The sequence below is a fragment of the Sminthopsis crassicaudata genome, chromosome X (assembly GCF_048593235.1).
Source record: "Sminthopsis crassicaudata isolate SCR6 chromosome X, ASM4859323v1, whole genome shotgun sequence".
Lineage (NCBI taxonomy): Eukaryota > Metazoa > Chordata > Mammalia > Dasyuromorphia > Dasyuridae > Sminthopsis > Sminthopsis crassicaudata.
The window spans coordinates 68,483,705-68,508,996 of NC_133623.1; the positions used below are offsets into that span (position 1 = coordinate 68,483,705).

At 42.5% G+C, this 25,292-nt stretch overlaps 1 pseudogene; it reads right to left on the reverse strand.

Annotated features, from left to right (window-relative positions):
• Positions 1–21,695: 21,695 nt before the first annotated feature.
• Positions 21,696–24,947, reverse strand: LOC141549054 (structural maintenance of chromosomes protein 6 pseudogene; annotated as a pseudogene).
• Positions 24,948–25,292: the final 345 nt, after the last annotated feature.

Sequence of the window (25,292 nt, forward strand, 5' to 3'; positions counted from 1 at the left end):
AAATGATTCCCCATCTTATTATATAAGTATAAATAATAATGTAATCTATTTATATTTTTGTTTCCCTCCCAGTAGAAAATGAAGTCCTTAAGGGCTGGGAATATTTTCCATCCCCACCCCATCAGATGCCTAATTAATGCTTTTTGAAGGAATGAATCAATTTTAGAGGAAGAAATCATTTTGCCAACACCAAATCCAGCTTGCCTCCCCCCCCCCCCAGAAAAAATCTAAAGAAGTTAACAGGAATATACCGCCCTAATTGAATTATATAGTTTAGTATTTAACTCCAGCAAATCCAGTGGTTTCAATGGTCTGAAGAAATTATTTTTAAAAGTATAATCTCTTTAGGATTTCCCCCTCATTTCTGCCATCTCTAGATGCATTAACATGAGCTATCCACTTTAAATAATATGCTAGCACATTAAATAATTTCAGAACATTTTCCAAGTGATTAAAGCCTCATTTGTAATTTGTTCTTGGTGAAGTTTAAACAGCCAGGATGTCTGAGCAGAGAAGTTATGGCCTGGGGGAGGGAGGATAGAAGAATAATCCAGCTCTGGTGCTAGCAGTCTCAGAGGAAGAGGCCTTCAGAATTATGGGAAGATTCTTAGTGGAGGAGAGGCAATGCCCACCCATAACAATTAGAGTCACTTATTAAAGTAAATACAGATTAGGTAACTTGCACCCAGCTAGGAAAGCATTCTCTGTTTATTGAAAATGCAAAGAAGAATAAAACAAACTAACAAAAAAAAAAAACCTGGAGGGAGGGGGAAGCCCAGTCTAAATTAGTTTGGCACTACTGAGATAGGCAACAATAAAAACAAACCAAGAGTGAAAACTGAGATCAGGATAGTTTCACCTTGAAACTAAATGATAAGTGGATTAGGTATATAAAACATAATTATTTTATTGCTGAAATTTTCCATTTTCTGGGAAGATAAAGTCCACAAATACACAACAGAATAGAATGGAGAGTTCAACAATTAATCAGGTAAATTTGCTGAGTGCAGATTGCCACAAATCTAATTCCTGATTCTTAACTCCAGAAAAGTTTCAGCAAACTTTTTAACCAAATTAGAAGAATTACCTTTTTCCTCAGTTCAACAATTCCATTCCATTCAACAAACATTAATTAAGCAACAACTCTGTCAAGCATGAGACAGAGGCCAACCTGCTTCCCCAACCCTCACCTCAACCCCGACCCCCTACCCTGACTGCACCTAGTGAAGACCCCAGCTTTATTCTCCCAAGAAAAAGCTTCGTTTACATTTGCAAATCACACAGAAGAGTTCAGAACCTCTTCTTCATTTAGAGCCTGAACTTAAGCCAGGACTAAGGGGTAGGAGTTAAAAATAGTTGATATTTTCATTGTGTGTGCAGCCAGTCAAATAGACTCTAAGGTGTTCCTTTCCTTCTATTTACCTACCAGTCCAGCCTGATTTTATTATAATTGTGTCATTAGAAGAAACAATATTCTCCCCAAAGATAACTGCTTAAATCATTTCCTAGCAATTGCTTTCTTTCTTGTATTAATTAGAAAAACAACACATGGGTTTATAAAACAATCAGCTTAGTCTTTTAATAGCCAATGTGTTAAACCCCCACATAATGGTCAGAGGAACTGTGTGGAAAGGTGAAGAACTTACAGATGAAGCACATATTGATCAGGGACAGTTAATTAAAGTGAATCAGACCTATAGGCCACAGTCATGTAATTTTAGATAAGGCCTAGGCTGCATTCCATTGTCCAAAGAAGACGTGGCCCAAGAGGCTGTATATCCCCTTGTCTACTACGTTCCACTGACTAAATAGGGGAATGCAGACTTCTATGACCAATCACAACATATAGAAGGTGGGATTTTGGAGGTTCTTTGTCTGAAATGTATAAAAGCTCTGAACATTTTCAGGGGAGTGGCTCTCTTTTGCTGTGAATTTGGCTCACAGACCAGGATGGGATCCCCTTCTCAAGATTCTAATAAATAATTCTGCTTTCTATGAGGGATCTTTGAGTAGTCCCTTTGGGTAGGTCTTTCTGTCCCAAATAGAACTGACTGCATAGGCCCTTTTAGCATTAGTGCGGCCAGGCTGAATCCTACAGGATTCCAAGAAGACTATTTGCCCTTTTTATCAAGGGAGAATAGCGTTGGACAACCTAGAATAGGTACCCATTAGAAGGTAAGATCATTAAAAGAATTATTGCTATAATAACAAGGCCTCACTTCTCCCCTGCTTTAGCCTTTTCTACTTGGCTGGCAGATTCTGAAAGCAGGTTTTGAGCTAGAAAGAGAGAAAGGGACCCGTGTCTAGAGATGTTCAGGATGCTGATCTTAGAGAAGGTCCTTTAAAGGGGTATTTGGAAAGGGGCTGGGAAGGATTTGAAAGGGGTTGGGGAAGAACTTTTGGGTCAGAGGACAAGACTAATCACTACAGGGCAGGGCGGGCATAAATTGACAAGTATAACTCTGAAGGACCTATGATGAAAAATCCTATCCATACCCAGAGAAAGAACTGATTGTGATTGAATACAACTTGTAGCATTATCTCTCTCTCACTCAACTCAATTTTTCTTGAGGGTTTTCTTTTTCATTAGAGTAGGAAATCTATGTTTTCTTAAACAACTTGATTTGTTATAGAAATGTTTGGCAAAGCTTCACATATAGTTTCTCAGTTATGGGTGAGGATAAGAGAGAGAACCTACAACTCAAAGGTTTCAAAAATTAAAAATTGTTTTGAGTGTAAATGGGGGAAATATTAAATAAATCAACCAAATTAATTTAACAAGTGTTTCTAGACTATTTCTGCAAAGTGTCAGGCCCAGGACAGCTAGTGCAAGCAGTATCATCCCCATTTTACAGGCAAAAAGTGAGTCTTTAGAAGTTTATAGAGAGCTTCAGATAATTTAAATTATTAAAAGGCAACAAGCTATACCCAACAGTGTTTCCTTTTTTTCCATCCACCAACTTATGTGTTTCATGGTTTATATGTTGGAAGTCAGGTTAATTTAATTTATGTCACTTAAGGAAACAATTGTTTAACCAAAAAAATGAGACTTTAGTGTTAAAAATAACACTCTTGACACTGAAAATCAGATATCAAGGAAAATGTATTAAAGAAGAACCTTAAGGAATCGTCTTAACGTTTCTGGCCAGAAGCAGAGCCCACTACTCTTTGGGAACAGGGAGCACTAAGTACAAACATGTGGGAACCGTCATACTTGCTTGTGTGGCACAGCCACACAGAGAATGGATTGGTCTGTTTTATCAGGGTTATAATCTTTCTGATACAACCACTATGTTTCCCCTTAATATGTATAAAATATCCCCCCCTCATATATCCCATGTTCAAAAATGGGGAAAAACTCCTCCTCTGGGGTATGTTGTTTAATGTTCAATTAGCCTATAAAGCAAGCTTAGTGGTGATTTGTTCGAGTCAGGTCATTGACCCAAACAAGTGCAGCCTGGATGGACTATTATCTTATTTTTCAAAACCACAAGACCTCTTTCTGATTGGCTGAATCCCCCTGTGCCTTCCTAGCTCCTCAATTTCTGTTTTGCTCAAGGCTTCTATTGATCACTTAATTGTTTTGTGAATCTTAATCTTCCTTAAGCTCCCATATTCTGAAAACCTCTTGGTCAGTGGTACCCACTATCCCAATCCCACATTACCTCAAAGCTTGCAAGACTGTGGAAATCTAACTTTTCAGCATTTCTCACAATTTCTCACATCATTTAAGATAGCAGGTCAAAGCCACAGGTGGGCTCTAGTATCTTCCCTTATACCACAATGGCTCCCTTCTCATTCAAGGTTATCTTCAAAGTGTCAAAATAATTTAAAGATTCGAGGTGTTTCTCCTAAATAAGATCTAAGAATGTTAAATCAGATGTTCCTAGCCTGGACCATCCTTTCTTGCTCCTTCTTCTTTTTCACTCAGACCCACTGCTTTCCAAGAAATTCCAAATAATTCTGTTTCCCAGTTCAGCTGCCACTCACTGAGTTGTAGCATCTTGGCAGGACGCTTCCTTCCAGTTGGGGAAAGGTATTTCTAGGTCTCAAACTTCTTTTCCAGTTCTATGGTTTGGTCATTGGAGAACCTTACTTGTCCTCCCTTTCTTTTGTGAAGTGGTCTCTACATGAAGGGGCCTTAGAGAAGGGGTTTGCCTGTTGGTGAGGAGGGGTAAAATTAGAGTCAGAATGACCTTGACTACCCCAAGCACCAAGCCTTCAATCCTCCTTAATTAAAATGGGATAGTGGACTATGCCAGGGCCTTATTTCTGCAGGTGTCATAGTGATAAGATTGGGCACAGGGCAGAGAGTTGTGGGAACTCCATTTTGGTCTTCACAGGTCCTCCATAAATGCTTTTATAAACTTGAAAATTAAACTGGCAAGAGAAGTTTGTTATTACACCTGAGACGTCAGCTTTTGCAGGCTGACTTCCTTAGTGGCAAGGTCCCAGCCGAGAAGGAAAGATCCAGCAGAGAAATTCAGATAGAGAAAGAGGGGTAGGATCCTGTTAGGGAAATAGATGAGATAAAGAGGGAGTAACACTGAAAAGAAAATGTCTTCTCAGCAGTCAGATGACCCCAGCCATGCCCAGGGAGAGAAGTTCCCTGGCAGGATTCCTGCTTTTAGGTCCTCTGCAGGGAATTGGGCTGAAGGAAGCTTGTTACATGGGTGGCTCTTGGAAGGGGCTGAGAGCAGTTTGAATTGGAATCAGAACAGAGAATCATGTAATTGAGTGAGTGTCCCTGGACTAATCTCCAACTCCAGAGTGCTGGATAGAAACCTCAGTCTCCAGCTCAGGCTGAGGAGGAGTGGTCCTGGACTCAATTACTCCCACCCAGGTAACAGAATGAAAGCACTTTATCTTGATTCCCTGGGGCGGGCCTCTCAGGGGAGGACTTCTCTGAGGGAGTTTCCCAAGTCTTCCCCCCAAAGTCTGAGAGAGTGAGAGTTTCAGGAAATGATTACAACAGTACTTACACAGTGCTTTAATTTGCACCAAATGATTTCTTGACAACAATCTCATGATTATATCAAGGAAAAAAGTCTGAATTTCAGAAAACTTGTCTACTGTTAGAGTTAATTGTGGAGAGAGATTTCAACTTAAGGGTCTACTGGCTCCAAATCTATGCTCTTTCAATTGACCAGCAGAGTGGACACACGTTTTTCTCTTTATTCAAGCAAATTCTAGGGATTCTGAATGACAAGTTATTTAGCTGCAACTTCCTGTCATTCTTGACTATGCACACAGTTTGATTACTCACAACTCATATTTATATATCGATTATACATCCATTAGTGTTGGTGTCAAAAGTTGGGCTGGGATCCCCACAATGTCTACTCTGTTTCCCTAACAGGACCCTACCCCTCTTTGTCTCTCTGTAGAGATTTCTCTGCTGGATCTTTCCTTCTATGCCGGGACCTTGCCACTAAGGAAGTCAGCCTGCAAAAGCTGACGTCTCAGGTGTAATAACAAACTTCTCTTGCCAGTTTTCTGCCTGGATCTCTTTTTAAAGTCTGAAATAAAACCAGAACTCCAGCAGGAAGTTTTCTCCTCCCAGTCGTAGTTCTAGTACCTTCTCTCTTTTAATTGTTTCCTATTTATCTTCCCTGTACATATTAATTTGTTCGTTGTGTCCCACATTAAATTGTGTGCTACTCTAGGGCAGGGCAGGAGCTCTCTAGATTCTTTTTGTCTCCTTAGTGATCAGCTTAGTGTCTGGCTGGTAGGAGGGGCTTAGTTATATATAGTTATTATATAAATTTATTATATAAATAATATACAAATATTATAAATAATAGATATATATAAATATATATTATATAATAATATAATATAATATTATAATATATAAATACATAATATATATGATATAATATAATGTATATATTATATATAATATGTATTATATTATATAATATATTATATTATATAATATATATTTTATACATTAATATATAAATATATAATGTATTATATCATAATATATTATATATCATATGTAATATGTTATATTGTCATATATATTATAGATTATATATAATATATTATATTATTTTATATATATATGTATATGTATATATATATATATATATATATATATATATATATATATATATATATTTATTTATTTATTTATTTATTTATTTATTAACTAGTTGGCTGGCAGTATCAATTGTTTTTGGCAATCCACTAGAACTTACCTACCAAAGCATTGCATTTCTCTTCAAGTCTCAGTTTCTTCATCTGAATATTTTCCATTCCTGATTCCAAGGATGTAAGGAAAGCACTTGTAAGAGATGTGAATATTCCTACTCCTCCCCAAACTCACACTTGCTCTCATCTGCAGAGATGGAGCAGAGTTTAAATACACAAGGGGTGGGGGGAGGGGATTGACTCTCATCCCCAAACCTCCAGAAGTAGCCCCTTACACTGAAATGTACTAAAAGCTGGTCCCCTCACCTGCCATGTCAAGGGGCCTCAGGCTTATAGGCAATTTAGGGAAGTGCTATGTATAGTCTTGGCCCCATCTTCCCTAGCATGAGATTCTGGGTTTTCTGAGAAGTGTTGAAAGGCCAAACTTTCCAGGAGGTGTAAGCTTAACAAACATGGGACAACATTGCATAAGGTGTTGAAAGGGTCCGTTGTGTGTGCTAACTCATGTCCAGACACTTCCCCTTTGTAAACGAGAAGTATAGGAGAAGCTGTGTCAGTGATTTTTGTGATTTTGTAACCACAAGGCTGTACAAGGATGTGGTAAACGTGCTTAAAAGTGTACCTCACTAAAGGTTGGGGGCTGATCTCTACTAGCCTTAATAATCTGGCAGAGCTCTCTATCTCGTTTCTGTCCATTTCATTGGAGGTTCCACCGAGATAAGCCTTTGACTCAGTCTGATAGCCAGTCCCTCTCCCTGGAGGGCAAAAGAAGCTATGGATCCTAAGGGGTAGTCAAGGAGAGAGGTTCCTCAGCCCCAGTTTCCAGAAATCTCTTTCTGCCAACCAGGCGATTGAGACCCAAATTTTTGAATTCGTTTCAAAATTGGCACAGAGGATCCTGAAATCCAGTTCTGGTTAATAAGAGGGGCCCCTGCAGCTGCCTGACTATCCTTTAGTCTCCTGGTCTGGTGAGTACTCCTGAAACAAGTGGCTAAGTTGGAGGCAACATCAAAGTCCTTGTTGACCTCCACAGGACGCTGTGTGATAGTCCGGTCTAATCTGGCTCCCTGGTAATATGTATTCCGTGTTCTGTCTGTGTATGATTAGTATGGCTCTTCTGTTGGTTGCAGTCTGTGTCCTGGTGTTCTGTGTGATTTGTCTGCCTGTTCTGTTGATTGTGGTTCTTTCCCTGTGTGTCCTGATTGTCTGTTGGTTGAAGAGCCCTGTTAAAGATTTAAGATAAAATTGCCCATTTTTAATCTGTTGCACTAATTCGTAAGCAAAAGCAACAGACTTAAAAAAAATTATGTAAAAGGTGAAAATAGAGCTCTGCACATATTTGTGTGTATGTTTGTTTGCTTTTCATTTTTGTTCTGTGTTAAAAATTAGCAACCTTGTAAGAGATGAGAATTCAGCCTCTATGTTGCAGACTTAGAAAAATATCAGGCTGAATTGTTTGAAGTGGAATTCATTCAGAGAACTAATTCTTTCAAGAGTGGCTCAGGCAAGGAAAGAAGTTTGGGGGAAAAAATCTTTCTCTCTCTCTCTGTGTCTCTAGCTAACTTCATTAGTCTTGTGGGGAAAAGGGAGAAAAGGGAGAGAAAGGAAGAAATAAAAACATAGTTTGAAAGGGATTTGAAAGTTTGGAAAGTTTAAAAAAATATAGAAGAGCAGTGTGCTAACATTTAAAGAAAAGAAGTTTGCAAGGAATATCTAGCCATTCTCTGGGAAGGCAGAAAAATGCACTAAGTGGGCTTGGAAGTTTAGAGAAGCTTCCCTTGGATTCTGGGAGGGAAAAATGTTCAAGGTGAAACAAACTTCTCTCCAAGCGCAGGGGTCCTGGAAAAAGCCCTTACTCTGTTTTGCTGATTTAAAAGCTTTGTTAAGTTTTAAGAACAATGATTAAGAAATTTGGGAATTAGTTATTTGGAAATTTGCTTGTGATTTTAAACTTTTTAACCTGTTGTACTAATTTGTAAGTAAATGGAACTTGGCCATTTTAAACTGACAGGAAAGTTTTTTCCTTTAAAGCAGTTTTTCAGAGCCTGCTAGAGTAGAGGGTAATAAAACATTATCTGATTGAAACTCAGTAAGAAAAAAAACACACACACAAACAAATATTTGATTAGGAATATTGGGTATAATTCTGAAATTATGGGAAATATAATTTTGCTACTGCCTTTGCATGCTAGATTTGTTTATTCTGAGTATAAGATCTTGGAATTTGTTTGAATATTGATACCTCTATTAATAAAGAGGAAGGAAAAGAGCAATACAATTCGAGCTCTGCCTGGATAGAGAAGAGAAATTCTAATTGGGGTCAAACATTCAGGCAGAAGGGAAAAAAAAGAGGAAGTTTGGTTTGATTCAGTTTATTTGTTAATATTGTAAGTTATGCTTTATGGAGTTATCTAGCTATTGTGAATCTTAAAAGTTTTGAAAAGAACTGGAAAGAATGCAGGTGATTTATGAAGGGTTGATTTGTAGGAACAATGAAAGGTTTGCATGATTTTAAGAAGAGAAAGGTTTTGGCAGCAAAAAGAAGAAGTGGGGAAGAGAGCAACTCACCCACCCCCCACTGCTTCCTGCTACTTTAGAAAGTAGTTTATTGGTTTTGTTTTGTCTGTGATATTGGCTAAGGGAAGAATGATATACTTAAGAAAGAGCAGATCCATTTCTGTGTGCTTAAGAGTATAGTCATTTAAGCCAAACCATCTAATGCCAATGGAAAAGTATTCACACCTCAGCTGGTGCCATTGTTAAATCATGCCTGTCAAGATTAAGGCTGACTGGGAAATTCTTACAAAGTCATTGGTTCAGACTGGTTTTAGAATCCTAGGTAAGAAGTCCCATTGTATAATATAGGATTCAGGCATGATACATATACAGATAATCTTAAAACAATATTAAACTAAATTCACCAGCACATTTGGGAAGGTCATAAATAATTGAGGGCATCCTGTAGGAGGTATCATTTAAATTGGACTTTAACTATAGGATGTAAAGAGTTTTGTAGATAAAGTAAAGTGGAGTAGAGAAAGTAATCTGAGGTATGGGGAACATAAAAGAGTAAAGTCAAGAAAGTGTGGGATTTTTATTAGTGATGTTCAGCTGTCAACTCTGACAAAAGTTCCAAGTATAGGATTTCTCCTATACTTGTATAGGCAGAGTATGAGATAAGAGTAGAAAGGTAGGGTGGTAGTAGGTAGAAAAATGCCTTAAAAGCCAAGAAAAGGAGTTTGAGCTCCACTAATATTTATTGACCAGAGAAATAATAAGACCACATCTACAAATTAGGAAGAATAATCTGTCAACAATGTGAAAGTTGTTTAGAGTTAACATGAGTGGAAATGGGAAAATCTATTCAGAGTCTCTGAATGGCTGGCGATACAGAGCTGCCTATTACTAGGATAGTGTGATGGTCTTGTAATTCTAAACTCTAGAATATAGAAAGAAATGTTGGTATTGGCAAAAGTTTAAAAATAATAACTGAATGTTGATGTAGGAGAATTGAAGAAAGGCTTTGAGGGTTCCAGTCTGTATGACTGAAAGAACACTGAGGGAAAAATAAGGAAAAGCTAATAAGATTTGGTAACCAGTATGACGGTGGAAGTGAGATTAAAAAAGGTAGTTAATCTTAACTGAGATTTCTGATATGGAAAACTGAGTGGAGTGTCATTGACATAAATCATGAAAACAAAAGGGAGGAAAATTGGGGGGCAGGGAAAAGGCAAGTGTATTCACACCTTTTAACATTGTGATGTTTTTCTTCATATAAGCCAGGAATTAAAGTCTGCCTTCAGATTTACCTTAAATTTGCAAATAAGATAATAACATTTACATCCTAGTGCCTGGCACATAAAGCATTGTATAAATGTTGTTGCTGTTATTATGATTACTCTTCAGCAAGATAAAAATCAATTTTGCCGTGTGTCCCTTTCCCCCCCTAGCCCTACAAAGATGAGGTTGTTACTGTATTTTAAAAAAAACATTTAAAAATATTTTAAAAGCCTTTCTTATATCTATTTTTGCTCCTTTCAATTCCCGTTTGCTTTTTTAAATCCTCATTCTAGAAATAGCAAAATATTTTTCTCTATATTGGGTACTTTAAAAAGCAAACTGATTTGCATTTATAATGTTCACTTGTGAAACATCTACTTCAATATGAACTTATTGGGACAGATTTCTTACTGTTCTCACTATAAGGTTAATGGAATCTGTTATTGGAGTAGAATTTCTTGGGCTTATAGTTACTTAGTTAATGTTATTTGGGAGTTTTAAAGCTCCACCCTCTGACAATTAGTGGGACAATTGATTGGAATAAAACTGGGTTAAACTATTTTATCCTGTATGTGTTGAAGGTTGAGTTTTGACTGCTTATGTTATGCTATAGTTATGTTCTTGCAATTTTTCTTCCTGTAACTGATCTTTATGATCAGAGCAATGGTCAATAGAATTGTTAATGCAACTCAATTATGTCATACCTTGCTGTTTTCAGTCTGATTATATGTAATCATTGTATCCTAAATGCTTGGGCAAATAAGTATTTAGCCTGGTCATCTGTCTGTTACTGGGTAGTTGTATTTTATTTTGTTTTAAGGTTTCTAAATGACAAGAAGACAATTAACAGTGGTCTATGAGACCTAATTGCTGTCAAGACTTATGACTGCAGCTGGTTGCTTTTACTGTAAAGCAGTCATCTCTTCACATAGGAAGCTGCTGGCTCTTCACATTTTGCAGTAGTCTGGTGGACCAGCCTATTTATCTCAGACTGTTCTAATCTTTATTTGTGAGATTTGTGTCAAATCATGGATATTGACTTGCTTCTGGGACCCAGATCAGCTTTGATCAGCTTTGATTGTCAGCATGGCACACCCACTCTTTGCATGGACTGAGAGTCACCGACCATCTTCGCCAGGATGCAGTTTTTACTGAGAAGCTTTGTCCCTTCATACCTGATGGACTGAAATAGGGGACTTTGGGAATGGTTGATGACTGACTGTTAGATCTTGACTGGGTCATCTGTTACTGTGTGTTTACAATTTGGGATTTGTTAAATCTGTGTAACTATTGATGTTATGTTTGAGGAACTTTTAGTAAATGCTACTGTACTAGTCTGTTATGAATAGGGATTTTGATTCATTCTTGGGATTTTTATGTGGAATGGTCATTTGATAATTCCTTTCCGTGAGAAAAAAAAAGGGAGAATGAGATAGAACATTGGGGAAACTGGTATATTTTTGCCTTAGGCACTTCTACCCTACCCCCTAAATTACTAGTTCAGATGCTTTAGTTTTGGAACCCCTTATTCTGTCAGAATTGCCCTGGCAGACTCAGTTCTTGGGATTATTTTTTTAAGAAACAGTCAGAAATCAGACACCTGTCAGGACTGGCAGTCTCTCTGATCTGTTTTTCCAGTCTGTAACTCCAGTTCTTTAGTATTTCAGTGATCTCAGTTTTGATATCAGGCATCTAAAAGTTTGGGGTTTGCCTGCCTTGATCTGCGCATAATCTGCTTGGCAATCTGATCCTTTCTGCAGCCCTGTCTGTTCCTCTGAGCGGAGACAGGTGAAGCTACTCCAAGCCTCACCCTTCTCCCCTGGAGAGGGCTGCCCCTCTGAATGGGCCTTGAGCCCTGCTACTCTGTAAGCAGAGACTGAGTTAAGTGCACAAATGACTGCAGACCACCTAACTCACAGTGAACTGTCCATCTCAAACTGGATTCTCTGGCTGAGATGGTGCCCCAACTGCATAGGACCTGACAGGTTTGCAACAAGGGAGTCTTTGTACAGCTGTTAACTCTGGGGTTGTCAGGGAGAGACTTGTCCTTGCATTTTTTTTTCTTTTTTTAGTTTTATTTTGGTTTATTCAGGAGAGAAAGTGTGTGGAATGTTGTGCCACAGTCATCTTTAATTATCCTGACTCAGTTTCTCTAATTGGTTCTGCCTCAGTTTCCCTAAAATGATCTGCCTCAGTTTCCTTAACTGTTATACTTTGAGAATTGTCCTGGCTCAGTTTCCCTGGATTGTTCTGCCTCAGTCTCCTTAACTGTTCTGCCTCAATCCTCTTAGTTGCAAACCTCCCCTTTGGTTCATTGAAGACTGACGGCCCCTTGCTCTAAGATTATAAATTGTTAATGTGAAATTCAAGATAAGGGGGAGTTCAGACCTCCTGGCTCCTATCAGAATGTCCAGTGTCAGAACCAGATTGATAGTCTGTTCCCACTCTCTCAATGTTCTGACCCTGCCCCTGCCTTGGTCTACTCCTATATCTGAGCCATGTGTGTATACATGTAACTAAGAACTCACACTCACCACTGGGTACTTTGAGATGAGAGTCCTGTCCAGTCAATCAAACTCTGCAATTAATAGAATGTTGGGAGCTCTCAGACTCTATTTTGCCTCAGTTTCTCCGGCCCTACATTTGCCTTCTTAGCTCCCAAGTAGATGCAGACTCTAGAGAGTCTCATCATCCATTTAGAAAAATCAGTGGATGGAGGTTGTGCAGAACTGCCCTGGGTTAAATTTGCTGTTCATGAAGCAGGGAGGTTTGTGTATGGCCCTATGAGAATCTTGTTGTTTCTGTGTAAATTGCTCAGGTGTAATTAGGGAGTCTCTGACTTCCCTGTGAAAGGGGTTAGATGACTGTGAGGCTGTTCTCAAAGCTTCACTGCTTTGGTGCCAATCGCTCCATAGCTGGTCCCCTTGGCTGACCACTCCCCTCTCGGGAATTGTGGGGCCTGTCCTGTTTCTTACTCCTTCTCCTCATAGCCCCCTGTGTTATTAAGTGCCTTGTCACCTAATGTCCAAAACCATATACAGGCCGTCAAGTTATTTACCCTGGGGATGACCTGTTCCCCTTTGGCCTCGGATGAAACACAAGTTTGACCAAACAAACGGGGGAATGAAATGGACAAAAAGCTGTCCCCCTCACTTGCTAGGTCAAGGGGCCTCAGGCTTATAGGCAATTTAGGGAAGTGCTATCTATAGACTGGGCTCCATCCTCCGGAGCATGAGACCCTGGATTTTCTGAGAAGTGTTGAAAGGCCAAACTTTCCAGGAGGTGTAAGCTTAACAAAGACGGGACAATATTGCATAAGGTGTCGAAAGGGTCTGTTGTGTGTGCTAACTCATGTCCAGACACTTCCCCTTTGTAAACGAGAAGTATAGGAGAAGCTGTGTCAGTGATTTTTGTGATTTTGTAACCACAAGGCTGTACAAGGATGTGGTAAACGTGCTTAAAAGTGTACCTCACTAAAGGTTGGGGGCTGATCTCTACTAGCCTGTCTGGTGGGGTCAGTCACTGGACAGCTAATAAATGATGCTTTAAATTTAATCATCTGGTCAGAACTCTCTATCTCGTTTCTGTCTATTTCAACACTATTTCTCCACGTGGGGCTAAGGAAGACGTCTGTGGAGAATGAAAAAGAGCTTCTCCCGGTCAGGTCCCTCTGCGGGTAAGATCGGGCTCGCTGTTGGGCCGGGGCGCACCGAGAAGTTTCCATCCTCTTGAAGAGGTTCTTGGCTTCGGTGATTTCGCCCCCGGCTCTCTGAGGAGGCCAGTTAAAGGCCCCCCTGGGGTTATGGCGACATTTCGGTCCAGGTGTTTCCCGTGGGTCTATCTCGAAAACCCCAAAGAAGAAAAGAGCTTCTTTCTGCTCTTTCACAGCGGTAACCCAAGGAAACTGTGCCAACGGCCCCAGAGATCCCCGGGAGCCCGTTCCAGCGCGGCTGGAAACGCCCCGTAACCTAACTAACTTAGGCCGGCTCTGACCCAGGAGCTTCCTCTGCAGCAGCCCAGATGGGAAGGAGTGGGGGTCGCAGGAAGCGCTTCTTTCTGGATCCACTCCTTTAATCTTCCCTTCCCAGTGAAGGGCTCCACACCCCCTCCCACACACTCCCGTTCCAGTAGTGATAAGTGAGTCCGTTTCCCCCGCGGCTGATGCTGCGTTTTAACAACGCAGCCACGAAAAGTTGCATAGATCCAGGCAAGCTGGGGCAACTTTCTTGGGCCCGAGTTAGAACTCAGGAGAAATCCCTGCCCAGTTGGCCCGCAAATGGCCCGGACCCGTAAGCAGGCCACATTAAATGTCACGCGCGGAGGCGCGCAGACGCCCGGCCGCCGGCCTCGCTCGGGTCCAGAGATCCCCGTGCCCTTGGTCCGTCCGTCCCGTCCGCCTGCGTCTAAAAATCTGGCCTTGTTTTTGGAGAGTTTGCTTGTGTCAGCCTGCAGACTGCTGCAAAACGTCCACAAAAAGGGAAGCAGCTGGTGAATTTTAGCTGCCATGAAGTCACATCCCACACAGAGGAAATGAACAACACCAGAAAAGCGGATCCCGGCTCTCAAGTGGAGATTTCCTGAATTTGTTGCATTGAGGAGGTCGATAAAATTACCCAGCGGAGCGCAGGACTCCCGGGAAGGGGCCGCTCCACGCAGCCAGGAAAACCCCGGGAACTCCAGATTTCCTGAATGAACCGAAAGCCTCCGGCTCTTTTCTCTGCACAAACTTGTTGAACCGAGTCCAGCCTCGAAGGCGCCAGCGCTGCCTGAGGCTCTCCATGCCCGAGGGAATCGGGGACTCCCTTGAACCCACTTAATTCCTTGCACCTCTTGCGTTCTCCCTTAGCTCCCACACCGACCCCGCCCCTCCCTAGCCATCCCTTCCCCCACGGAGAACTGATACAGGAATGCAAGGAAATGTTAAGCTCTCCCCGCCCAAAGGCCCCTCTATGCCCAAGTCCAGCGCTACTCCGAGGGGGCCCCTGTGGGCCCCCAGCCGGGTTCTCACCAGGCCCGGCCACTCCCTAGTTATCGGAGGGTCAGAGGACGCCGTGCAGGAAAACCAATGTGAGTCCCCGGTGTGGTCAGAGAACCGACGGAGAATTAGCAAGACAACCTAGGGGGTCGTGCCGGAGCAGGGCGTGGGAGTAGTGGGTACCGGTCCGGCGGGAGGAGTAGAGCGGGCCGAGAAGGTGTCGGTCCCGTAGGTGGCAGCCAGTGCGGCCGGGTGTTTCGGCGTGGGCTGGTAGATGGGGCTCCGGTAGGAGGACACGAGACTGGTGACGGAGTTGGGGGAGGCAGGGTGGGAGCGGCGAGGGGCAGTGGGGCTCCGTGGCCCCTACCCGGGATGTTAGCGACGTAGAAGGCCGTCGGGTGCACAGGCTGCAGCAGCGGAGCAGGCGCGTACAAGGGGAGCCCATGCCGGTTCCGGGCCGGGCGAGCGGGTATTGCATGGCTGCGGTTTGGCAGTCTGGCAGTCTCTGTGAACAGCCCCCTCTCCTCCCGGCGCTACACTTATCTGGGCTTCGCACTCCTGCGATAGGCTCGTCCTGCTTGGGGGCGGGACCGCCCAGGCCCTATCCCCTTTCAGAGGCAGGGCCGGGTGGCCAATGGGGCCGGGCCCCAGGGCCGCCTCCCGCCCCTGCCCCTGGACCCCCCCTCCTTCTGCTCCACCACAACTCTCCGCTCCGCGGGACCCGAGGGCTGCCTGGTCCTCAGAGACTGGCTGTTCGGGGACTCCGGTCCAGGTCCGGGGTCCGGTCCTCCCCGTGAGCCCAAGAGGAGGCGGCCCCAGGCGCTCCCGGTCCGCACCCGGAGCCCGCGTTGTGCCCCGAGGGCGAGCGGGAAGAAGGGCAGGGCTGGATGGGAAGCGATGGCTGACAGCCCCGCGGCCCGAGCGCAGCCGTCTACCTGGAGCCCGGGGCTGGACCATTGGACCGGGACTAGTTCGGGGCCAGGACCTGAGCAAGTGACTGCCCTTGGGAGTGGAGCAGCAGCGGAAGTGGGAGCGGCTTTCGGAACCGCTCTGAGGTCGGGGGTCCCCGCTGTGGGACCTCCGCCCGGCAACTCCCCGCCCTCAGGTTAAGTTCCCCAGCCCAGAGCTCCCGTGGGGAGGGGCCTTGTGGGGAGGGGCTCAGCCAGCGACGGCCACGACTTTTCCCACGCGGGCCTTGGCCGGAGTAGTGGAGTGGAAGGGAGGGGGCAGGGGGGACTCCGAGTGAGGGACGTGAACACTGAGTCGCAGCCGCCTGGAACTTTCTTGAACCAGGGGACTGAAAATGCTCAACTCTCCAAAGGGGACTCAGGATTCCAAAATGTCATTTTACAAGTTTTGGTTTTTTTTTTTTAAATTATAAATTTATGAAGTCAACAGCCTGGACTAGGAAACGCTTGGAAGGGGGGAGAGTTTTGAAAAATGACTTACCTTCCCCCACCTCCCCTCCCCCCCCACCTTACCTTTAGAACAGAGGCGGTTTCCTGAGCAGCTCTGCAGGGACTTGACCGGTCCTTGGCCGAAGTCCCGGGAGGGCCTGGTGGCTGTTCAGAGGCCTGGAAACAGCGCCTCCCTGCTTAATCCCGCCCAGGCTGTTTGGATTCAAAGTGTCCCATCTGCAAAACTGATTCATTGAGAGTTTTCCAAGCACACTGCCTTTTGCTCATCCTTCTGAAACCCACACTCCTGGGACAGGAGCGACAATTGGAGACAGGAGAAATAGAACAATATAAACATACATCCATGTGTATATACATATCTTCGTACATAAACAGATGTACATATGTGTGTGGACAAGCTGTTTAAAAATTGTGAACCTAAAATAGAATCACACCTTCAAACGAAGAGTGGAGGTATTTTGGAAATCAATTGACTAAACAAAAATCTTCCTTGCACAAAAACTGCTTGCTTGCAACTAAGACAGTTATACCAGATTTTAATTCCAGCCCCTGAAAAAACCCCTTCCTCGCTTGTATGGTTAATTTCAATTCTAAGTGTATGATTTGTAGAGGGCTGGGTTTTGGGGGGGGGTGTTATTTTATAAGGTAGCGGAAAGAAGGTGGGCTGAACGCAGATTCCTATCTTTCCTGAACTATTTGTAAAGTGTAGCCTTTACAAAATGAGGCTCTTATTTATGTAGGAGTTAAGGATTGAAAAATAGTAGTGGCCTTATCTGGAAAATGGGGATTTGGAGGCAAAATGTTTTGTGAACTAGGAAGCATTATTGGAAAGATGGACCTATTGTAACAAAGGCTGGAGTTAGAAAAGACCTTAGGCTCAAATTCTGTCCCTGGTTCTTGCTAGTTTCCTCCCCTTGGCTTCCTCATAGGTGAAATGGGATAATATTAATGCCTCCAGCTATGATGTACCAGGGTATTGTCCAAAGTTTTTTTTTCTCTTCAAGGCTCACCACAGATGACATCTTTTTCTCTACCGATTCAATCCAGTTAAAAGTGTCCTCTCAAATTCTCCTAAAGACTTTGTCTAAATCTCCCTCTTTTCCCCTCTCTCCTCCCTCTTTATTCTTCTATCTCCCTTCCTCTCTCCCCCTCCCTCGAGGTTCAATCCATTCTCAGACAGGAGTAGCTCATTTAGGAGTACTCCTTCAGTTGATATCCCTAGATGGACAGGCCCCCTTCTTCTCTCTCTACATTACTACATAAGAGTACCAAATAGTCTCTGTGGACATGGGCATGATGTGAATGCATGCACACAACCCAAGGGTTGGGGGAGAGGGGACAGCAGTGTAGGAATCCCCCTCCCCAAGTGAATGAGGGGGTGAAGGATCCAGGCAAAAGAATTCAGTCAGAACTCTTCACAGTTTATTGAACACAGAGACAATATATGTACCTCAAAGTCCATCTTTGAAGGTCCTATACTTTTCTCTAACAAACAAGATCTACTGAGATATAAAGGATCAACACCCGGATCTTGGTTAATGAGACAGAGATGCAAATAGTTTAGATACACATCAGGGTAAAGTTTATCATATCATTGTCAAGTCACTTTCTCCCAAATGCCTTTGCTCTCTATCAAGGGCTGTTTTTCCCCAGTCCTAAATTCAAAGGTTTGCCTTTAATCCAAAGAGCCGTGTATGCATTTGGGTCCATTGCTAGACTATTAATTGACTATATTAAGAAGCATTCTCTGCTATTTCAATGAGGAAAGGGAGTTTGGGTGAGCCAAGCTACTGTAAGATTCAGGGCCTGGAATGGATTCTTGTCTCCTGGCCCGCTACACAGGGGATCATCTGCACAGGCAGCAGGAGGTCACTGGGCAGAAGTCCTGGTCCCTGGGTCCTCCCTCTCCCTGCCCTGGTCAAACCATGACAACCGTCAGTAAACCCCACTGGCAGCTCTGGCCACCTGTAGTGGTGGTGGGGGGGGGTAAGTGAGAAGGAGAAGCTGGTTGACAGGAGGAAAATGAGCAGGAGGCAGTAAGGGAGGGGAGGAGAAATGTGCTCAAGAAGATTTATGTAGGAGGGAGGCTGCCTGCAGGGAGATGTCTGCAGGTGCTCAGTGAAGGAAGTTGGTCCCATGGAGGGATCTGATGTGACCCGGCACTGGTGCTCAGCAGGGGGTGGGGGATCCACCTTTTCCAAAATCAGTGGGCTTTCCCTGGTGGTTCCCTGAGTAACCTGAAGTCTAAAGATAAATGGCCCAGGGATGAGAAGTGGGAGGAGGAGGACGGAGGGGACCAGCCCAAGCCCACCTGCGTTTAGGGTTCCTGAGGCAAGGGTCTCAAAAACATAAGCCCTCGCCTTGGGCCTTTGGTCCCCAACAGATCCCTAAGGGACTTGTCCTTCCACCCCCTTGGGCTCAGAGGTCAGACAGTCCCCGTGAGATGGGGGGACTCCTGCATCAGAAGGCAGTGCCATTCTGTGCAATAGATGAGATGGTTCTTGTAGAGTCTCTGCACAGAGCTTGCTTTGTAGTATTGAAAAGCACCTTCTGTGCGCCAGGACACAGAGAAGACTTAATACATGCTTTTCTCTCCCTCATGAAAATTGATTCATTTATTTCTGCAATCGACAGGCTTCTATTTTGTTCCAGATTCTTTGTGAGCACCAAGTGTTACTGCGAATATTTTGGTATATAGCCTCAAACTTTAACCTCTTACAGGTTTAAGGACTGAAAGTTGTCCCTATGATTTTGGAACGTGGCGATACAGAAATATTTTCCCCCTATTTGTAATGCACACTCAATAATATAATCTATAGTTATAAGGGCATCCCCATTATCAGTCGGTTTTGAGATTTAATAGCAAATTGTTAATATTACACTAGTATAAATTCAATAACTGTGTGAAGTGAATGAATAAACTGAGTTGCTTTGCTTGAGGGTATTTTGTAGGATGACTTCTTGGGTAGGGTAAGGGGGAGAAATGTATTCAGAAACTAATTGCTATTTAGTAGGGATAGAAAGATCAAAGGAGGAGCTTTCCTAGAATGAGAAAAGCTATAGTCATACTTCTAGGCAGTAGGGAATGTCAGGAGAGAGGGAGAGGTCAAAAGTGAATGAAAGAGTGAAGACACCAAAGGAGAATTGCTTCTGTTGGAGGAGATGCTGTGGAATGAGATGGTTTGGACAGGCAGAGGGGTCAGCTTTGATAAGGAGCAAGGGAACTGGATCTTGGGACACCTGGAATTTCCCCACCTAGAGAAGCAGGACTGGTTTGGATCTCTGCATTCCCATTCCAGTCCCATACCTGATGCATCATAGGTGCATCTTACTGAATTGTAAAGAAACTCCAGGACCTTAGAACTCTCATTATAAAAAGTACAGAGCCAAGGCAAAAAAAGTAACCAAGGATCCATTTAGTTGGGTCCTTTCTAAAAGTTGGGGACTAAGCTAAAAAACATTAACTAAAAGACAGCGGCATCTGGATCAAGAACCATTGATCAGATTGAGCCTTGGGGTTGGTTATCCAATCATGGGAGGCACTCTTTTTTTTTTTTTTTTTTTTTTTTTAACTTGGATGGTTCATTTTTCAGAGAAATTTTCAGGCCCAAACATACAGAAGCTCACACTTAAAAAAAAAAAGTTTCTTATTTTCAAAACCTATACAGAGATAATTTTCAGTGTTCAAGGATGAAAAACCCTGTGTCCCAATTTTTTGTCTCCCTTTTCCCCACCTTCTCCCAAGAAGACAAGCAATGCAATATATGTTAATCATGTGCAGTTTCTTCTATACATATTTCCACAGTTAAACTGCACAAGAAAGATCAGATAATAAAGTGAAAAAATGAGAAAGAAAGCAAAATGCAAGCAAACAACAAAAAAGTGAAAAATTTCAACATTCACCCTAGCAAAATCTTATGTTCTCATTCTTTGCCTCCCTTCCCCATACCCTCTCTTAAAATGGCAACTAATTCAATATATGTTAAGCATGTGCAATTCTTCAATATTTTTCTACTATTATCATGCTGCAATGAATTATCACAAACGATCAGATGAAAAAGGAAAAAAAAAGAGAAAGAAAACAAAATGCAAGATAACAAGAACAAATAAATGAAAATACTATGTTATTGTCCAACTTAGTTCCCACAGTCCTCTCTCTGGTTGCAGATGGCTGTCTTCATCACAAGATCATTGGAAGGTCCTGAAAAATCTCATTGTTAGAAGGGCCATGTCCATCAAAATCGATCATTGTATGTGGGTGCAATGTTCAAAGATCTTCTAGCTCTGCTCATTTCCTGTACATGAGACTCTTCTCTCTTAAGTCAAAAATGTTCTTTATCATATTTTTATGTAGTTCCATGAATAAGGTTTATATCTTGTATAATTGAATATTCTTGCTTTCTGAGGGTCTTTAATCTCTCTGTTCATTTTATTTCTCCAAGCCAATCTGACAGCATCTTGCAGGATCGTATTTTATGGAACAATAATATTGCATAAGTTTCATATATCGCAATTTATTAAGTCATTCTGAACTGTTGGGTATTCACAAAGTTTTCAGTTCCTTGCCACAACAAAAAGGGCAGCTTCAAACATTTTTGCATATGTGGGTCTCTTCCTCTTTTATGGTCTATTTGATTTACAAGCCCATTAGAAACTCTGCTGGATCAAATGATATGCAGGGTTTCATAGTCCTTTGGGCCCAGTTCCAAATTACTCTCCAGAAGGGTTGAAATGCTCTACAACTCCATCCGCAATCTATTAATGTCCCAGGTTTCCTAAGTCCTCTCCAACATTAGTCATTATCACTTCCTGTGACGTTAGCCAATCTGAGAGATGTGTAGTGGTCCCTCAGAGTTGTCTTAATTTGCATTTCAGAGAAAGCTGTTTTCATCAAAACATAGCTTGACATAGCCTGATATTACTTTTTAGGTGGTACATTAAGTTGTTGTATTTATTTTTCAATAGTATTTTATTTTCCTCAATATATTCGAAGATACTTTTCACTATTCATTTTTGCAAAATGTTGCAAGCCAAAGGTTTCTTCCCCAAGAAAGCAAGCAATCTGATATCATCATCAGTGTCCACAGTTATGTATGTTTCTCTCTCATCTGCCGGGAGTGGGGGACTTTTCCTTGGAATTTCCTGATCAGAATTTTGTGTGGAGGTAGTTTCTAAATTTTTATGGAAGAGGCTTGGTGGTGGTGGGGGGTAACATGTTAAACTTCTTCCCGCTACTCTTCTGTCTTGACTCTGCCTTCCTGAAAATGTTTTCAAGTAGGAACATTTGTCAAATTACCACGTTGATACTTTGAGAAAAACAAGCAAGCAAACACAAAATGAACAGAAAACACGACTTTAAAGATTTATTGACTTTCTTCTTCTGAACTGACTTCTTGGGGAGGCAGGGTTACCTCCCTTTCAGGTTCTGATATTTGGACTATTTCAGCAAGTGAACTTGGAGGAAGACAGTGCATGTCTTGAGGAATGAATAAGAGGAACTGGTGGTGTGGTTGAGAATGGGCTACCTGGAGGATCATGTCCATGGCGATTTTTCTTTGGTTTCTGTCCATGTAGATGTCAAATGAGTCAAAACATCTGAAAGGCGATCCTGTGATGTACCATAAGGTAAGAATGAATAAAAAGTTTGACAAAGCGTGTCTGTTATTTGAGAAGGCGTTCATGGCATCCACAGCTGCTCCGCTCCCCTCTGCAGGCTGGATAGTTATAGAAAGGGTCTCGTTCTCATGATCCACATGTATTTCCCCACAGAAAGACCACTGAGATAGTAAGCTGTCAAAGTAAAACTTGCATTGCTTAAAAAGACTTCTTCTCTGTCTGTTGTATGACCCAAATTTCTGGGTTGCCATTTTCTTCAGGTTTCTAACAAGTTTTTTCAAATTTTTCACTTGACCATTTACCTCTGCACATCTTTCTTTGACCTCTATGTACTGGTCCCTTATTTGTTCTCGGTTTCCATGAGCATAGGTTTCTGATTCTATAGCCTCTTGTAACATATTGATTTCATTATAAACAACAGAGGGCATTCTTGTAACTTCCATACGCTGAGGACATGTGTGTTCGGCCAGAATTAACGCCCTCTGGAGTTCTCTCTTCTTCATGTCCAGCTCCTCTTTAATGTTTTGGATGTAATATAGTTGTTGCTGAAGCCTAGTTGTACAACGCCTCATGGAATTGTGTCGGATGCTCACTTCCAAATCAGCGGCGTTTCGTTCTTCCATAAAGGATTCTGATAAATTTGAAATTTGATTAAATTTGGACTCAAAATCTTTCAGTTTCTCTTCACTGTTTATTCTCACTTGTCTTAAGTTCTCCATCTCTGCCTTTCGAGACTGAATTTTTTTCTCGACTGCTTTAATACTTTCTTTAATTTCCTGAGCTACAGTTTCCAGACCCGAGATTTCTTTTGACTGGTTTTCATTTTGATTCTCAAGATCTTTTATTTCTGAAGTAATATCTGTTCGTTGAACCCTCATTTCATTTAAAGTTTTGTAATGATTGTCAATAGTTTCTCGATTCTTCTTGAGATCATTTTCAAGTAAATTAATATGTTGGTGAAATGAAGACAACTGTGCTATTTTATTTTCCACTTCTTTCTGCAAATTATTTATTTCAATGTCCATATCACCCAAGTAAGTAGGTCTGGGTTTTTCACATGGGGAATAGTGTCCTTCAAACACTTCATCACCAGAGGCAGTTAAAATTTTGCAACAGTTCTTGGGAAATTCCTCACCCTGCATCACTGCATGGGCCACAGAGTTACTTTTAATGAGCAGCACAGACTGTATGTCCTTGATATCAATCAAAGTATTGGCCACCACTGCATCACGTATTTCTAAGGCTTTGAGAACTGTTGGAAATTCTGGGTGATCCGCTGCTCTGCCTGTGACATCATACAATTCACAATCAAATGGTGACACAATTATCTGTGGTCCTGGAGAGCCTGATGGATAAATGTTTTTCATCAGCCCCTGAAGAATCAGCTCATCATTGTGGTTGTCACAGAAAAAGTGAAGGAGAAGGCCCCCCAAGCAGCACTCAATAGCCAAAGCAAATTCAGGATCTCGGAGACGAATGCAAGCTCCTAGTGGGCCTAGTGGTTTGTGAGTAAAGTGCCCTTGCCTATGGGCATGGTCTACTGCTTCCACAAGGGCTGCAATCTGGGGTCCGAACCTTTTCAGTGGCTCAGATTTACAATCCTTCCACTGCCTTAGCTGGCTTTGTTCCTCATGAAGCAATTCCTGTACATGAGACTCTTCTCTCTTAAGTCTAAAATGTTCTTCATCATCTTTTTGTACAGTTTCGTGAATAATGTTTATATCTTGTACAAGTGAATATTCTTGCTTTCTGAGGGTCTTTAATCTTTCTGTCAACGTGAAAATGTTTTTCTTTCTTTCCAATTCTGCTGGTTCTAGATTTGTTTTCTTGTTTTCAATTTCATCATGAAGCTGTCTTGCCACTATTTCTAATTTATTCAATTCATTTTCAGACAAATTATATAAAGACTGCATTTGAGTATAGGCCATATCTATTTTCTTGGTATTTTCTTTTGCTTCAGTGTATTCCTGCTGTAATACAATGTGGTCCTCATTTAACATTTCTATGTTCTTGATGATGACTTTCAGGCTCTTTTCTGCTTCATTTAATCTGGACTTGGAAAATTCCTGTTCCTGTTCTAATTCTCTGCTACGCTGTTCTTCAACACTCATATTACTTATCTTTTTATTAATGTCTCTCTCAATTTCAATTACAATTGCCCAACCCATCTCACAACTCAAGTCTTCTAAGTCATCCATCATATGAATCAAATTCTCATGACGTCTCTCTAATACTGTGAGCTCATCATTGAGTCTCTGAAGCTGCTCTTTCCCTTCCTCTAGACTCTGCTCGTTACTTGCTTTTTTCTCTAGAATTTCTGAATACTCCTCCCTCATCCCCTCAAGCTTGGTTGCTTTCAGAAATAATCTGTATCTGTCACTATCATCTCTGATCTGCAGTAACTGCTCACCCACCTCTTGGTGTAAAACGGTCACGGGATTGTCTACTCTGATCTTAAAATGGTCGAGAATGGCTGGCAGCTCGTCTCCCTCACAAACAACTAGGTTTCCTGCTTGGTCTTTTAGTTGGTGACTTGGATTCCTATCTACACAGATGCATTGCTGTACAGTTATGAAATCCCCAAAAACCTCAGCCTTAAAAGCCTTTTCCCCTGTGTTCCTTAAAGTAACGGAGATGGTAGCGGAAGTCTCTCCTTCTTTCACAAACTGTCTGAGAGACAATCCTAAGGATTTCCCGCCCAGACCCACTATCAGGGCTGCCAGCAATGCGCTCTTCCCGCTGTGTCCCACCACCAAGCTGACACTGGACCCAAATCTCACGGGCCCGAGCTTGGAATAGCTCATGAAATTCTCCAGCTGAATACTCTCAATGATACCCGCTTCCCCTGGGGCTGACTGAGAAACAGAACGTTCAGGAGACACGTTCTGGAAGAGGACCGGCGCCGTGTCATCACTCATGCAACCCGCTGGCCCTGGCCTCTCTCTTGGCTCCTCCCCTGAAGTAGAGGGTACTGCCAAATCCAGTTTCCTCTCCGCCATTTTGTCAGTGACACAAAAACCCGCCTGGGTGGGAGGACTCTTCCAGAGTCACTTCCTGCTCCTTCCCTGCCCCACCCTTTCCAAGGAGGCACAATGTGCCTCTATGGAGTCTCTAAGCCCTTAGAACTACACTCTGGCCCCAATTTCCTGTTCTACACCAGCAGAGACAGACAAGTCAGGCCCGGCCTGTGATTTCCCGGGTGGCGGGAAAACGCCACCAGGGAAAAACGCCCAAGCGGTTGAGGCTCAGCAGAGGCCCCAACAGCGGGAAAAGCTCTCTACTGCCTTCCAGCCCAGTCCGCCCGCGCCACGCGGCCCACTCACGGCCACACGAGTCCTCGCCAG